Source organism: Notolepis coatsorum, assembly GCF_963971535.1.
Source record: "Notolepis coatsorum genome assembly, chromosome: 18".
Lineage (NCBI taxonomy): Eukaryota > Metazoa > Chordata > Actinopteri > Aulopiformes > Paralepididae > Notolepis > Notolepis coatsorum.
The window spans coordinates 45,447,982-45,464,652 of record NC_140182.1 but is presented as its reverse complement, the minus strand read 5'-3'; the positions used below and the strand labels follow the sequence as shown (position 1 = coordinate 45,464,652).

Genomic DNA, 16,671 nt, shown 5'->3' with positions numbered 1-16,671 from the left:
TAGATGTGTGTAAGAGAAGGGAAGGGACTTGGCCTCTCTATAGATGTGTGTAAGAGAAGGAAAGGGACTTGGCCTCTCTATAGATGTGTGTAAGAGAAGGGAAGGGACTTGGCCTATCTATAGATGTGTGTAAGAGAAGGGAAGGGACTTGGCCTCTCTATAGATGTGTGTAAGAAAAGGGAAGGGACTTGGCCTCTCTATAGATGTGTGTAAGAGAAGGGAAGGGACTTGGCCTCTCTATAAATGTGTGTAAGAGAAGGGAAGGGACTTGGCCTCTCTATAGCTGTGTGTAAGAGAAGGAAAGGGACTTGGCCTCTCTATAGCTGTGTGTAAGAGAAGGAAAGGGACTTGGCCTCTCTATAGCTGTGTGTAAGAGAAGGGAAGGGACTTGGCCTCTATAGATGTGTGTAAGAGAAGGGAAGGGACTTGGCCTCTCTATAGATGTGTGTAAGAGAAGGGAAGGGACTTGGCCTCTCTATAGATGTGTGCAAGAGAAGGGAAGGGACTTGGCCTCTCTATAGATGTGTGTAAGAGAAGGGAAGGGACTTGGCCTCTCTATAGATGTGTGTAAGAGAAGGAAAGGGACTTGGCCTCTCTATAGCTGTGTGTAAGAGAAGGGAAGGGACTTGGCCTATCTATAGATGTGTGTAAGAGAAGGGAAGGGACTTGGCCTCTCTATAGATGTGTGTAAGAGAAGGGAAGGGACTTGGCCTCTCTATAGATGTGTGTAAGAGAAGGGAAGGGACTTGGCCTCTCTATAGATGTGTGTAAGAGAAGGAAGGGGACTTGGCCTCTCTATAGCTGTGTGTAAGAGAAGGGAAGGGACTTGGCCTATCTATAGATGTGTGTAAGAGAAGGGAAGGGACTTGGCCTCTCTATAGATGTGTGGAAGAGAAGGGAAGGGACTTGGCCTCTCTATAGATGTGTGTAAGAGAAGGGAAGGGACTTGGCCTCTCTATAGATGTGTGTAAGAGAAGGAAGGGGACTTGGCCTCTCTATAGCTGTGTGTAAGAGAAGGGAAGGGACTTGGCCTCTCTATAGATGTGTGTAAGGGGGCTTTCTCACTCAACATCGGGGTCGAAATCAGCTCCGTGCCGTCCTCATTCCGAGTTCCGTGCCGAACTCCCCCCCCCCCCCCTCTCCCCCCTCTAGTTTGTGTACACACTTCAGTCTGGGTGCGCTCTGGGTTTTGTTTACGGTTTGCGTTTTGAGCTTGTAAGCTTGCCGTAGTCGATGATGTCACGCTCGAAATGTAAACACAGGAAGTGTTAACACGGAGACTGGAGAATGGATGTTGATATAAAGAAACAAATAACTAATAAATATGAAGTTATATTTGAACCTCTGTTGTCAAGCCTTGTCAATATAACCCACCCCCCTTTTCTCTCGAATGTAACTCTGTTGTAGAGTCCGCTTTTGATCGTTTTGCAGGGTTAACAATAACGCTAAGCTAACGGCTAACGCTAGTTTTACTAGTAACATTGCTTGCATCGATTATATTGAATGTCATTGATCTACTGGTCGACCGAAAATGTAAACGGGAATGTCTTAACACGACTGCGGACTCTGGATGTTGATATAAAATGAACAAATTGCCAATAAATATGAAGTTATATTTGAACCTCTGTTGTCAAGCCTTGTCAATATAACCCACCCCATTTTATCACGAATGGATGGTGTTGTAGAGTCCGCTTTTGAGCGTTTTGAGCGATCTACTGGTCGACCACGGCCGACTGGTTGGGCACCACTGGTCTAATAGAAATAAATGCATTCGAACAAGAAAGTATAGTATACAGCAATGGCTAACGGCTAAACGCTAGTTAGCTAGCCTGTTCAGAAGCTAACATTATCCCATCGCTTGTGGCAATTATATTGCATGTCATTGATCTACTGGTCGACCACGGCCGACTGGTTGGGCACCACTGGTCTATAGAAATAAATGCATTGAACAATGTATAGACATAGCAATGGCAAACAAAATTGCCAGGCCTAACCGCCCCCACTCAGCGCGCACCTGAGACCACCTATTTCAGGCGTCCAGGTTCAGCGCCCCCGGGGACGAATCAGCGGGGGGCGGGAACGGGGGACAGCGTTCTCACTCAGACAGACACACCATTTTCTGATGCGAGCCGGCTCTGATTCGACACAGAGCAGTGAGTGAGAAACCACCCTAAGAGAAGGGAAGGGACTTGGCCTCTCTATAGATGTGTGTAAGAGAAGGGAAGGGACTTGGCCTCTCTATAGATGTGTAAGAGATTGAAAAAGAAAAATTATTGGGGTGATAAAGTGGTCAAGAGGCAGAACAAGCTTAATCAAATATCAAACCTTGAAACACAACACGTGCCACTTGGGAGAGAGGGAAACTATTTCCGATTTCAAAAGGACTTCAGAAGACATTGATTTATGATTTTGAGAGAGAGTTAGGCGTGTAATAAATGTATTAAACATTTAAAGTTATTTCATTACGGAGCCAGTGTGTGTGTGTGTGTGCGCGCGCATACAGTACAGTATATCAAAGGAAATCCGTTCCAATTATCTGACTTAAAAAAGAAGACTTGACTCACCACCACACTAAGGCACAGCCCATTTAATTGCAGCGTCTTGGGTTTAAATCCAGCCTTTGTTGTCCTCCCCCTTCTCCACCTGATGTCCCGTTACTCACTGTCCTGTCAAATACAACACAAATACCCTGAAGAAAACGTCTAAGAACTGATATGGGCGTGTGTGTGCTACCTGCATGTATATTAATATGTGTGTGTGTGTGTGTGTGTGTGTGTGTGTGTGTGTGTGTGTGTGTGTGTGTGTGTGTGTGTGTGTGTGTGTGTGTGTGTGTGTGTGTGTGTGTGTGTGTGTGTGTGTGTGTGTGTGTGTGTGTGTGTGTGTGTGTGTGTGTTTACTCGCAGATGTATATTAATTTGTGTGCATGTATCTGTTTTTCAGAGAGAAAGAAAATGAATGTGAACCTCAGGGCTAGCTTTACAAATCTGTCTGCTCATAATATCCTGTGTGGAATATGTGGTATTTACTAAGGGGCCACATGGGCTCGGATACGCATTATGCACACGATCTCCTTGGGTATAAAGCAAAGAACGCTCCTCTTGTATGCATTTGAGGGAAGGTCGCACAAAAAGCGGGCAGAGATCTTATAATCGTGGAGGTTACTAAAGTTCACTCAATTTGCAGTGGCCAATTTTGCCCCTAAATGTCTCTGTTTCTGGGAAACGGGTACAAAGTATATACTATTAAAACATATTACCATCATTAATATACAGTATCAGGGGCGGCTAGGTGGTGTAGTGGGCAAGGCGCTTGCCATCAACGCTGGAGACGCTGGGTTCGAATCCAGCTCTCGGCATTGCTATCAGCTTGGCTGGTCGTTCATACTAACACAATTGGCAGTGTTAGGGGTGGGAAAGCTGATGGGTGGGTCCTGGGCGTTGTGGACAGTTCGGTCGGGGCGCCTGCACAGCGAGGGTAGGATCTGGAGGGAGGTAGTGTGACCTTCCACACGTTACACTCTCCCGGTGAGAATCTGCGCTGCCAGGCTGGCTGCACATGCGTCGGAGGAAAGCATGTGACAGTCTCCGGCCTCCCGGACCAACAGTAGGAGGGAGTGCGCAACAACCAGGAAGGGGGTTGGGAATTGGCATAACGACTAACAGTGGGATGGGAGAAAAATCGGAAAAAGGAGGGGGGAAAAAGATAATAAAAAAAAAAATATATATATACAGTATCAGTATAGGCAAACGCTGCTCATGAGGTCTGATACAGTAACCTGACTCAAACTGGTCAATAGCCACTGATTTATAATAAAACATATTTCACTTGTATGTAGCCTACTGCAGGTCATTGTATATCACATATATCCTACTGTAGGTCATTGTATATCACATATACTGTATCTTACTAATGTAATGCACTAAGGCAACATCTCTGACCTACTCCACAATAAATATTGATATAATTGTAATAGATCAGAGTTGTTGCCATAGTAAGATAATGAAAAAATCAAGAGCTACACAGTAACAACCCTAACATCTAAATCATATAAGAGATCTGCTTGAGCAGTGGCAGTGGCTGTGTCATATGATTAACCACAATAGGGAATATTCTTTCTCCCTGAAAAACACCTGAGACTGCTAACTTATCACATTGAATCTTTAGCTGTATTGAAACGGTCAATGTAACGGTGCTGTAATGTCTGCTGCAACTAGGGATGGGTACCGAATCCTGTACTTTTAAGGGTATCGACCTAATCACATTTCGCTAATGCAAGTCCGATGACGTCAACGTTTAGTTTACCGTGAAACGAAACCTATGAAGCGTGCCGCACGTTCACGCGCACAATACACGCTTACCTAGGATTTGACTTGATTCAACTACAAAGCAGTCGGGGCTGTTGTGTCTGTCTGTGCTCATGTGTATTTGTGAGTGGAGAGTTCAGTGTTCAGTGTTCTGATGGCCTGGGGGAAGAAGCTGAGCCGGAGTCTCTCTGTTCTTGCAGCGTGTGACCGTAGGCGCTTGCCTGACCGCAGCAGCTTAAACAGGCTGTTGTTGGGGTGGTGAGGGTCTTTCATAATTCTGCAGGCTCTGGATTTGCACCTCCTGTTATATAAGTCCTGCAGGGGTGGTAGTGCAATACCCGTAGTACGCTCAGCTGAGCGCACCATTCTCTGGAGTGCCTTCCTGTCCTGTGCCGTGCTGTTTCCAAACCAGGCAGTGATGTTTCCAGTCAGAATGCTCTCTACAGCCCCGGAGTAGAAGGAGTGGAGTATCTTCCCCGATACTCTGAACTTCCTTAGCTGTCTTAGGTGATAGAGGCGCTGTTTTCGCCTTTTTCACCACAGAATCTATGTGTGTAGACCATGTCAGGTCCACTGTGATGTGGACTCCCAGGTACTTGAAACTGCTCACCCTGTCCACGATAGCCCCGTTTATCCACAACGGCGTGTGTGTCCCCTGCTGTATTCTCCTAAAATCTACAATCAGCTCTTTGGTTTTACCAATGTTCAGGAGTAGGCTGTTATCCCGGCACCAGCGTGCCAGTTCATCAACCTCCTCCCGATAGGCCTTCTCGTCATTGTTAGAGATCAGCCCCACAACCATGTGTCATCCGCAAACTTCACTATGGAGTTAGAGCTGAACCTGGCCACACTGTACTGTACTGTACCCATTCTGCAATCTGTTAATAAAGTTTTCATTCATTCATTCATTCATTCACAGTCATGTGTGTACAGTGTGTACAGCAGGGGGCTCAGAACGCAGGCTCTGTGAAATAGACTCAAAGTGCTCCTTCTCTCACCGCCTTCTATCACCGCCTGGCAGTTTGCCCCACGCTTCTCCTCTTAGTGAGCGTAACTCTCGCCATGAGGTCAAACACTGTCTCATTTAGTGTAGAATAATCTCACATCAGCACTTGAATCAAAGCAAATTCCCATGAACCATTACTTAGCTACCTTGGAAACACACACACACACACAACACACACAACACACACACACACACACACACACACACACACACACACACACACACACACACACACACACACACACTGGTGCGTCATAAACGATAGAATGCAAAAGCCTTCCCTGGTTAATGTCCTGGGTTGTTAAAAGTAATTTGTTGTGAAATTAAGACATCGTAACGGTTGTCATTTCATCTCTCTGCTACCTTTACTCGTGTTATTTTCCCTTAATATATTGAATAAATAATATAATATTATTGTTTTCAACATATTTTTATTGTCTTTTATAATTAAGAACCGTAATTGAGTTGAAAAAAGTTAAATCATTGAATTGCACACGATGAAGGTATGGTTTTGCAGGAAATTTGGCCGTGAATCTCCCGATTTGGTACAAACCTTTGTCCTATAATCCCACGGAAAATGAGTTTCACAAAGGTATTTGTAATGTGTGTACCAGCAATAATTCAGCGTGATTATCCAAAATGGCCATCCACTGCCATTAATTTCGCCTCTGGAGTCAAAACAAAGGACTTCTTCGTCTTCTTGTGTCACCTTCCCCCACTCTCAGCGCCCGTCTGGGATCGCTTTCGGAGCAGACGCTCCTTGGCTACAACGGTGGTCAATCATTTTCGCCATCAGCGATGACTGGTCAGTTCAGGACAGTTCACAACGGGACGATCGATCGAATCGAAAGCCGGCAAATTCAACTTTCAAACAATGTATTGGTTGATCGGCGAAAACGCAGCCCGGAGCCGACAGACGAGGGCAAAGTGCTGCGACGTGCGCGCGAGTGCGTGATGGCCCGCATTCGGGCCGTCCGATCTTTAAGAGGTATAATGAACACACTTTTATAATCATGGCAAAACACAAACTGGTACAAACCATAATTACATTTATTTAATAATTTGATACTTTTTTTTTTTTTTTTTTTTTTTTTTACAATCAGAGCTTAGAGCAGAGCTGGGCTGGCCAATCAGGGGTGGCAAATGCTCCCCCTATAAAATTTCTTATGGCTGTGTCCACTGGCCTGAGGCTCATGAATCTAATTGAACCCTCTGAGACCAGGAGGTCCGAGACAGAGTGACACTATTATATTACAGAGGCTGCAGCTCAGTGTTAACACTGCAGTAACAATAGTGGTGTCACATCAAACCAGAGGCCGGAGGAATCCGGAGATACCGACCACAGCTGGAGAGGGAGCTAATAGAAAAGGAGCTTATATAGAAACAGATGTCAATGCAGCTCTCCCCTCTAAGGAGGACCATTCAACCCTATTATACAGGACACAATGATGAGTAGCATAACCATCACCAGTGATAATCTAATGGCTGAATGAGTCTAAGGGCTTCAGAGTGGAAGCCGCCGCATGTCCATAAATTACATCTCCGTAGTCCAACACAGACAGAAAAACGGTATGATTTGTCTAGATGCGTTGTCAGTAAGGGGGGTTTTCTGTGCCATGTTCAGAAAGACCACACTACTGGCTCTGCAGCTTTTTTCAGCAGCGCTATATTTGGTAGCATGTTGATCACCTTCACGAAATATTCACGATCATACTAGTAGCATGATGGTAATTTCAGTTTTACCATGGTATCGGCCATTGTATATAAATCATTTGCAATAGTACTATTGTGGGATAAGTTATGTATCACCATACCTTTGTACTTAAATTATAAATGATACCGATGGTAATATTGTCGATCATCGTAGTGACCAAACAAATGATACCATGAGGGTCTGTCTGAGGGCTGCCAGGAGAAAAGAGAGCTTTAAGTCTTCTGGTGGCAGCTGGACATCAATCTATTGACAGATGGCAGTTCAACCACTGTGATTATCAACACATGCACACACACAGGTACACACCCAGATGTACACATTGCAACAAAGACACAGAACATACACACAGAATCACAATAAGCTCAAAGTGTGAACACATGCACCAACTAAGCTACTAAGCTCAAATAAAAGCATGGCACGCACACATACAATCACGAAGAAAGGCTTGCACAAACACACACATCATATATAAACACATTACTGCGTATGATATACAGTATAAACGCATGACTGTGTATGATATATAAACACATGACTGTGTATGATATACAGTATAAACACATTGCTGTGTATTATATATAAACACATTACTTTGTATACAATCCATACAGTATAAACACATTACTGTGTATGATATATAAACACATTACTTTGTATACAATCCATACAGTATAAACACATTACTGTGTATGATATATAAACACATTACTGTGTATGATATATAAACACATTACTGTGTATGATATATAAACACATTACTGTGCATCATATAACACATGACTGTGTATGATATATAAACACATGACTGTGTATGATATATAAACACATTATGCTGTATCATATATAAACACATGACTGTGTATCATATATAAACACATTACTGTGCATCATATAACACATGACTGTGTATGATATATAAACACATGACTGTGTATCATATATAAACACATTATGCTGTATGATATATTATAAACACATTACTGTGTATCATATATAAACACATTATGCTGTATGATATATAAACACATTACTGTGTATCATATATAAACACATTACTGTGTATCATATATGAATACATTACTGTGTATCATATATAAACACATTATTCTGTTATTCTTTGTGAATCACTTTGCTCTGTGAAAGGTGATCTACTAAATAAATATTACTTACATACTTCATTAACTCCATAAAGTCCCATACACATAATTTCTTAACAATATGACAATGACAATATATGGCAAATAAATGGCATATAGCATGTTCTTACTGCGGTTACAGTTCAGTGATACCATACATTCCTGTTTTTCCATATTTCGTCCCAATACATGCTACAATTAAAAATTCAAATGCATATGATCGGTATATTATGTTCCATCATGAATGCATGAAAGGGAGGGTGGGGTCGTTTCTGATTAATTGATTGTCAATAACGGCATTCGTTAGTACAACAGCATACGCTGATCAGGGCGATGGCTATGAAAACAAGGCACAATCAAGCTTAAATTGACGGTAAATTACGTGGCCGGTGAGATTCCAAAAAGAATATTCCAATTATTTGATTGCCATCCGGTAGATCGTATGTCCATTTAGGCCACGACATAACCCACCACAGCATAATGAATCGGGGGTCCCGAAAACTATTCAATGCGATCGGGTAAAGCCCTCGGTCCAGGTTACTAGAAAAGTCCGCCCGGAGGAATTTCATCGACACACAGCCCCATACACAGAGTCTCAAAGGGAGTGCAACATTGGCCGCATACCACCAGGCGGCAGTATTGGACTTTTGCAATCTCAGACTCATTCCCTATGGTTACACAGGCTCCCTGGATGGATAACGATTGGAAATAGCTAATAAAAGAAATAACGATCAAATAACGTTACGTGGTTGGCGTTCACCGATTGGCGGACAAACACGTATTAAATCGTTGTTGGCAGCCAATCTCAGAATCATACAGCAATGGCTACAGTCAGACAAACCTCTGGTGTGCCCTATGTGGGTTGACATTGAAGCCTCATCCGTCAAACCTGCCTCACTAACCGGTCTTATACATGCCCCCAGTGGTTTTCCAATGGCCCCCTACTTCAAAAATATTATCGTTAAAACTACATTCAGAATTTGGAATCAATTCAGACGCCACTTTGGGTTCAAAACTCAATCCCACTTGGCCCTGATAGCAGCTAAACCTTTATTTCACCCCTCACTGATGGATGGAGCATTCTCCTTATGGGCCTCACTCGGTATTAACACACTAGGTGACCTGTATATAGATAATGTTTTTGCCTCTTTTCAGCAATTATCAGAGAAATATTCAATCAATAGCCGACATTTCTTTCGGTATCTACAGATTCGTAGCTATGTCTGTAGCATTAACCCTATATTTCCCAACCTTCCAGAGGTAACACCCATCGACTCCTTTTTAACCCCGATGTCTTCCACCAAGGGCATGATATCGACTATGTATAATCTCATTCTCTCCTTATGTCCCACCCCAATACACAATATTAAAAGTAAATGGGAGGAGGATTTAGAGGAGGAGATCTCGGATGACATTTGGGTTGACATTCTACGTCTTGTTCATTCTTCTTCTATTTGTGCAAGACACGGGCTGATACAATGCAAAATTGTTCATCGAGTACACCTGACGAAAGTCAGAGTAGCCAAAATGTATGAGGATATCGATCCTATATGTGATAGATGTCATTCGGCCCCAGCCACATATACTCACATGTTTTGGACATGCCCCTCCTTGCACAGGTATTGGACAAATATCTTTGAGACCATCTCGGGAAGTATTGAGACAAATCTTGAACCAAATGTATTGACAGCGCTTTTTGGATACTCTCCACCTATGTTATCACTTTCAAAGCACAAAGCACACGTTGTGGCATTTACCATTGATTGATTGATTGATTGATTGAAAACTTTATTAACAGATTGCAGAATGGGTACAGTACAGTACAGCTCAATACATACAATTGTTAAGGGGATGCAGACCAGCGAAAGACTTTCATCTTGTTTACATCAGGGTCCCCCATTTTCAATTCATCATAACATATATGACACACACGACATACAGATAGACAGTACTGCTACATCTATACATTTATGACATACCAGATTTGCAAATACAGTACTGTTTGTGATACAAAACTAGTCCAGAAAAGAGAGTATATACATTTGACGTAGAAACTGTACATTGGAGGTGGTTGGGTAGGTGGGGTGGGGTTGGGTGGGGGGGGGGGGACTGTACATTGGAGGTGGGTGGGGTGGGGGTGGGGGGGTTGGGTAGGGGGTGGGTGGGGGACACTGTACACTGTACATTGGAATATTGACAAAGCCATACTTGGTCATTTACTGTACATTGGAGGGGATTGGGTTAGGACATTTGCAGGGGCCAGTTTCGAATTGCAGTCTCCCGTATGTGTTCTTTGAGAGTGTTTTTGAAAGTGGGTAGTGATTCACATTCCTTTACAGCTTTGGGTAGGGCGTTCCACATTGATGTGGCATAATTGCGAAACATGTTTAGTCCCTTATTTGAGCCGAATCTGGGTTTAACATGATTTGTGGAGCTCCCTCTGGTGTTGTGATCGTGGTATTCACTGACCTTTGGGAAGTATTTTGACATGTACATGGGTACCTTGGTCGTGTAGTGTATCTTGTAGACCAGGCCCATTGCAAGTTGCTGTACTCTGTCGTCTACTCTAAGCCATCCTAGGTTGTCAAAGTGGGCAGGGGTGAGGTGGGTTCTAGGAGTCAGGTCAAGCAGTAGTCTGACCAGTTTGTTTTGAGATGTTTGTAATTTAGTTTTTAGTGCCTTTGAGGTGCTTTGGTACCATGAGGTGCAAGCATAGTCGTAGTACCCTTGAATGAGTGCTCCTGCCAGAGTCTTCAGGGTATTCTTGTTTACCAGAGAGGAGATCCGGTACAAGAATCGAGAATCGTCTTTTTTATTACATTGGATGCCACCACTCTACTGGCCAGGCGGCTGATTCTGTTTAAATGGAAGTCTGCTGCTCCCCCCACTCACCTTCACTGGATTAGAGACATACTATACTTTATCAAACTAGAAAAGATAAGATGTACTCTGAGAGGTTTTTCATCTATGTTCAAGAAAACGTGGGGTTCATTCCTTGTCAGGGGAGGAAACTAACTTTTTGGCTTACCAGCCAACTGGCGAGTATCTGATTTTTTTTACCAGCCAAACAGATTTTTTACCAGACAAAAAAAATCGCTAATTGTGATAATTACTTCTTTGTACGTCTTCGTCTAAATTGATTTTCAATCATAGTAAATTAATCACACTGTCTCTACTCTTCAAAATATTACATCATTAAATCACATATTAACATGAAAGAGGGAACTATTCTGGACTGGGTTGGGCTGAACTGGGCAGTGAAAGATGCTGGGTTGGGCTGGTCTAGGTTATACTGAATGATGAATTGAAAATGAATTGAAAATGGGGGACCCTGATGTAAACAAGACAAAAGTCTTTCTCTGGTCTGCATCCCCTTAACAATTGCATGTATTGAGCCGTACTGTACTGTACTGTACCCATTCTGCAATCTGTTAAATAAAGTTTTCATTCATTCATTCATCACAGCTCAACTACTAGGAATGTGTGTCTGACTCTTAAGTGCAGGAAATATTCATCAGAAAGGGGGGACATGATGGAGGGAATGGAAAGAGCAGGTTTGACAGGAGCAGAGTTGAAGGGCATATTGGAGTGTGGAGGAAGTGGACAAGGCATTAAGCAAACAGGACTGAAATGGGGGACCCTGATGTAAACAAGACGAAAGTCCTTCTCTGGTCTGCATCCCCTTAACAATTGTGTGTATTGAGCTGTACTGTATTGTACCCATTCTGCAATCTGTTAATAAAGTTTTCAATCAATCAATCAATCAATCAATACTGGGTTGGGCTGGTTTAGGTTGGACTGAGTTGGGCAGTGAAAGAACCAAGCATTTCACTGTAATGTAATAGCTAAATAAAACAACTTGAACTTGACTTGTTACATTTGCACTCTGGTTGTATGCCAAATGTATTCTGGTTGTACTGTACTTGTGCTGTAAGATGACAATACATTGGAACCGAATCGACAACGCTAGGGGTTCAGCAGGTGTATTCTGAATGCCAAGTATGACAACATCACCGTTGTGAAGGGCATATGGGCGAGTGGTGATATGGGGGGAAACCCGGTAATAATAAAATGTCACTCGGCTGCATTTAAGCAAAGCCGCTCAGTATAGTCGTCCACTATGTTGAATGCGCGTTATGGTAGCTTGTTACATGCTAGGTAGCTAGCCGGCTAATGCTGGTTGACTTGTCATTCTCATCCGACTCGAAGGAGACGCGTCGCATGCTGTTGTTCGCCCCCATGTCAGACCGCACTGATATACGAAAGCGACGACTCTACATGCAATTATTTTCATCCACTGATGTGTTTTTGTTTAAATTTGTCTACGTTGTCAAGCCGGCTGCCGGTGGCAGGAGTCTGTAGGTCCGCGTGCAGTGATCTGTCCACTTCCCCTAGATGGGCGGCATCTTCTATAAAATGAGTGTTCATTGGTGGAGCTTAGAGCGCATCTGTACAACGATGATGTTCATTGGTTATGGTCGGATTGAATTGATTGATTGATTGAAAACTTTATTAACAGATTGCAGAATGGGTACAATACAGTACAGCTCAATACACACAATTGTTAAGGGGATGCAGACCAGAGAAAGACTTTCGTCTTGTTTACATCAGGGTCCCCCATTTTCAATTCATCAGGACATATATGACATACATGACATACAGATAGTCAGTACTGCTACATCTATACATTTATGACATACCAGATTTGCAAATACTGTACTGTTTGTGATACAGAAGGAGTCAGGAAAAGGGAGTATATACATTTGACGTAGAAACTGTACATTGGAGGAGGTTGGGTGGGGGGGGGGTTGGGTACACTGGGATATTGACAACCATACTGGGTAATCTACATTGGAGGTGGTTGGGGGGGGGGGGGGGGGGGGGGGGCACACTGTATATACAAGCAAAACTGTACATTGAGGGGGGGGGGGGGGGGGGGACACTGTACAAACAAACAAAATTGTACATTGGACTATTGACAAAACCATACTAGGTAAATGACTGTACATTGGAGGGGGTTGGGTTAGGATATTTACAGGGGCCAGTGTTGAATTGCAGTCTCCCGTAGGTGTCCCTTGAGAGAGGTTTTGAAAGTGGGTAGTGATCCACATTCCTTTACAGCTTTGGGTAGGGCGTTCCACATTGATGTGGCATAATTGCGAAACGTGTTTAGTCCCTTATTTGAGCCGAATCTGGGTTTAACATGATTTGTGGAGCTCCCTCTGGTGTTGTGATTGTGGTATTCACTGACCTTTGGGAAGTATTTTGACATGTACATGGGTACCTTGGTCGTGTAGTGTATCTTGTAGACCAGCCCATTGCAAGTTGCTGTACTCTGTCGTCTACTTTACGGATTATTATTATGATTATTATAATGGGATGAATCAAGGGGGGAGTCAGAGTTCGGCTTGTGCCAGTGAGCGAATCAGCAGATTGCAGAATGATTTTTTTGTTTTGTTTTGTAATTACTAGTACTCGCCAGACTGGCGAGTGCTCTTCATGAATTACTCGCCAAACGTAAAAAATACTCGCAATTGGCGAGTAAAGTGGCCTAATTTCCTCCCCTGTTCCTTGTGCTTGTGGATGATGTACAGTTCCATACTATTCCAGAATAGAAATTCTCATGCTGCTTGCTGGTATTCATCTGTGTGAATGTTAATTCAACGTGATTTATTTGATATACTGTATAATACATGGAGAAGCATATTCGGGTACTTGAACATGTGCTATATATTTGATATACTATTATTATATATGTATATACTTTTGAGACGACTGTCATGCGACCAAGTCAGTGTTTGTTTGTCTTATTATTTACTTTTGAAAAAAAAAATCTTCTGTTTAATGTTGTTATCTGTTCTATGTGGACAATGACAATACAATAATGCATATATGCAGACATATACTTTGATTTGTATGTCCTCAAAAAAGTTTAATAAACAAAGAAGTTAAAAAAAAAAAATCGTTGTTGGCAGGGAATGAGTTAAGGACCAGCCAGTCACTAGAACGGGTTCCATAGGTTCCAATATTCCATTCTAGACCTGTCCCAGACTAAGGATTTGTATAATCGACTTTGATTGGCCAAAATTTGCCGATAGTCGACTGGCGAATATTCTACTAGTCGAGGTCAGCCCTATTCCATTCCAATAATGATGTAGTAAAAGGAGGTAGCTTACTAATAAGGGCCTTAAAATGAACAAATACCAGTGCATTCTGCAAAGTATTGTGAATGTATTATTGAACTATTATTTTGTCCTGGTCTCATTCATCTTCTTCTTCTTACCCCAGGCTTCCTCTCGCCGCCTCCTCCCCTCTGTCTTCCTCTCTGTCTTCCTCTCTTCTCCTGCGCCGCAGCCGCAAAGCCGCTTATACTCTTTTCTTCTCTTCATCCTTTCAGCGTTTTGCCTTGACAGGAGTTAAAGAGGAACAAAAACCAATTTAAAGAATTCCTATAAATCTCCCCCCCCCCCCCCCCCCCCCCCCAGGGCCTGAGAGAGTCCAATCAATATTTATGAATGCGAGCAACTCTCTCTCCGAAAGCCGGAAACCGCAGTCATCAGGTAATAGGTCTGGAGCTGCTCCATAGACAATGAAATGGGAAGGATAGTATATATTGGAAGGGATGGGATTTTCTGAGGGGCGGGAAAGAGCATGTTGTCTGTTTCAGAAGAGCTCATTTGGGTTAAAAACATCAAACATTCTATGGATCCACAAAGTCAGTCCCCCGCTGGCAACCGCAGACTTCATACCTGATAACATCACAAGTCTTACATCTTAGTTACCTGGTTTCCGTTGTTGTCGATGTTATTGATTGTACTGCCCAAGACAGCCACATGGATAACATCATGTGATTTCTAAATTTGAGCGATGTTCCCCTTTAATGTTGTTCGGCATATCGGTGTCCATTCTGTGGTGATTAGGCACTGCCGTAGACCTCCAGTGGAACCATGTTTGAGAACTGGAAGTGAGAGAAAGACATCTCTGTCTTCCAGCCACAGACTCTTCTCTTACTCCCTTCCTTCTGGCTTTTTAATTGGCTTCATATGGTTCATGTATTTTCACAAGAAAGGGAAGAACAGAAGATGCAGTTAAAGGACAGCTGTCATGTTATAACAGTGCTTAAAAAGGGCACGGAATATAACAAGCAATTTCAAATTCAGGTAGAAAATATATATATAAGATATATATGGTAATGATAATGATGATTATGATGATGATAATAATGATAATGATAATAGTAATAATAATGAGGATAATGATAATAATAATGCTGATTATGATGATTATGATCATAATAATTATGATAATACTGATAATGATAATAGTAATAATAATGATGATGAAGATGCTCTGCATCTTCTGGCCGTCTCAAACCTACTCCTATCCGAGCTCCGGGAGAGTCATCAAGGAGAAGCCGCCTATTCTCAGTCCTTGCCCAACAATGGTGGAACGAACTGCCCACCACAGTTAGGACAGCCGAAACCCGTCCAATCTTTCGCTATCGACTAAAGACACACTTCTTCAACCATAATCTGAAAAAAATAAAAAAATAAGTATTAAAAAAATGTCTAACCCTAACTAACCTTACTGTCATGCACTTGTCCTAATATACTAACCTACACTGTAGCACTCAACACTTTGATGAACATTGTTACTCAGAGTTGTGCCCTTCCTGATGACTTGAACTTGTAAGTCGCTTTGGATAAAAGCGTCAGCTAAATGACTAAATGTAAATGTAAATGATAATAATAATAATATAAATAGTAATAATGATGATGATATATCTCCTATTTCAATTCAGGGCACACATCATCATATTAGCTTATACGCAGATGATGTACTCCTGTTTATGCAAAATCCCTCCGTCTCTCTACCTCATCTGCTCGGCGTGATAGATGAATTCGGCAGCCTGTCCGGCTTTAAGATCAACTGGCCAAAATCTGCTTTTCTTCCACTTAATGAGCCTGCGAAGGCTACCATCTTACCGGCAAACATGCTTATGGTGGAGCACTTTAAATGTCTCGGGATTGAAATATTCCCCACTATTTGCCAGACGGTAAGGTATAATTACTCCAGCTTGGGTGACAGGATTACGAATGACTTTAACAGATGGTCCAAATTAAAAAATTCATTACAGGCCCGTGCGTCAATAATTAAAATGAATATTTTACCCAGAATTAACTTTATCAGCTCCATGCTCCCGTTACCTCCTCCTGTTGGTTACTGGCAGAAATTGCACTCTGCCTCGTATAAATTCGTTTGGAACAATAAACGCCCGCGCTTGAAGAGATCAACTGCCCAAAGGAGTAAACTCGATGGGGGCTTAGCATTTCCAGACTTTAAATATTATTTTCAGGCTTTCTCTCTGAGACCTTTGATCACTTGGTTTGATGCTCAAGCAGCTGTATCTTGGAGACCATTGGAGGAGAAGTTGGTGTCCCCATATAGACTTCAGGATATTGTGTATACCAACATATCAATTAAACAATGTAAATTAAGATTTGGCCCTTT

The 16,671-nt window shown here is 42.5% G+C and overlaps 1 protein-coding gene across 1 annotated transcript in view; it reads left to right on the top strand.

The window, feature by feature from the left end:
• The window catches only part of galnt18a (UDP-N-acetyl-alpha-D-galactosamine:polypeptide N-acetylgalactosaminyltransferase 18a), a 255,800-nt gene that overhangs the window by 197,779 nt on the left and 41,350 nt on the right, over positions 1-16,671 (top strand). The window lies entirely within an intron of this gene.